Source organism: Amblyraja radiata, chromosome 29, assembly GCF_010909765.2.
Source record: "Amblyraja radiata isolate CabotCenter1 chromosome 29, sAmbRad1.1.pri, whole genome shotgun sequence".
Lineage (NCBI taxonomy): Eukaryota > Metazoa > Chordata > Chondrichthyes > Rajiformes > Rajidae > Amblyraja > Amblyraja radiata.
In genome coordinates, this window is record NC_045984.1 from 10,140,888 (window position 1) to 10,142,649 (window position 1,762).

Below are 1,762 nucleotides of genomic sequence, written 5' to 3' on the forward strand. Positions count from 1 at the left end.
GCCTATTGTTTATGCCAGATCAAAACTGGGAATCATCAAAAGACCCTTTTGTCCAGAGGACGACCTTGGGGGTTTCAAGGGAGAAACTCAGGTATAAAAAGCAGGAGTCAAGCCAGAACTCTCTCCTTCTGCTCTGCTGGATGGCTCGTGACCTTGCATCAATCTAGCTGTAAGTACCCCAGTGACCTGGTGAAGTTCCCAAAATAGGATAGAGGTTGAGAGAAGGGGAAAGGGGGTGTACTTGCAAGTAAAATTGTGTAAAGTAAGTTTTACGACGTGCCCGATAGTTTTCCTTCCATAGTCTTAGTTTAAAGCGTAAGTTTAGCCACGTATTATGTAGTGTTGGTGAGATTCGATTTCTCATTGTTTAATAAAGCCTGTAAATTTTAGACTTGCTTTGAGTCCATCTTGGTTTCCGTTTTCTCTCATCAGCACACTCTGGTCAAGTCAACCTTTTATCATATCCCACCATAATTCCGAGGTCTAGAACCCAGGGGAATCCCTGTTGTTGTATTCTCTCTCTTGGGAACCGCTCGAGTGGAGTGGTGGCCGTTTGACCCTCCGACAAGGGAGAGAATAACTCGGGCAGTTGGGCCCGAAGTGGAGTAAAGGGAAATCAAAACCCCTACAGGCTCAACTTCCACTGAGAAAGAATTCCAAAGACTCATTGTTATACAAGAATTTTCCCGAACAGTCTGTGGTTATAGCGCTATGTGTAAAGCCCATAGCGCTACATTTTGAAACCATAGCTCTGCAGACAACAGCTCTGTTTAAATTTCCACGCATTAAACTGACAGCGCTCTGTTTAAACCTGGAGCAGGACAGGCAATGACTGTGGAGAGAAGGAATGGGTGACGTTTCTGGTCGAGACTCTTCTTCAGACCAAAGTGAACTCTCGTCGGTGAGTATTCAACCTGAAACGTCACCCATTCATTCTCTTCAGTCGCTGCCTGTTCCACTGAGTTACTCCAGCTTTTTGTCTATCTTCAATTTCAGAGTTAAATAAAAGGAACTCAGTAGCATCTGTGGAGGGAATGGATTAGGAGTTGTTTCAGGCCAGGTTCTTCTTCTATAGGAAGAAACTGCAGATACAGTTGTCTTTGCAAAATGCCAAATGATTCCAGGAATGCTGAGGTGAGAGAGGGAGTGAGAGAGAGAGATGGGGAGTGGGAGGGAGAGAGCAAAAGAGACAGATACAGCGAGAGAGGGAGGGGAGGGAGAGGTGAGAGAGAGAGCGAGAAAGAACGAGATAGATTCCAGCCTCTTAACCCCAAGCACCGTGGTAGATCAACGCTTACAAAAATAATCACCCAGATCTTGAAATTTAAACTAATAGATTTAATCGGCTATAATTTTTAGAGGCACATTATAACGTTTTATATCCTTGCATTTTTTAAGCAGCAAGAACTTGTCAATTTCACTGGGTTATTACTTTTCCATTGGCGAGTGGTATGTTAATGAAACAGGAAGTCGGGCCGATCTCGGATGTTCCCACCTGCCAGCTGCACCTCTGCCGGTACAGCGGTGACTTGCTGTTACCATTATCTATGGCCGGGTTTTTTTTTAATCCGTATTTAACGCAAAATCATACATCAGTATTCTTACAGCATTTCCGTACAAAATACGGAAAATCCGTACTACTTGGCAGCTCTGTTCACAAAGCTGGCTGGCAAATCTTTCAAAGCAGATTGGCAAGACTATAAAGTATCACTACTCATCTTGCATTGAGCAAATTGGCTCTAGTTCAAAATCCAAGACATAA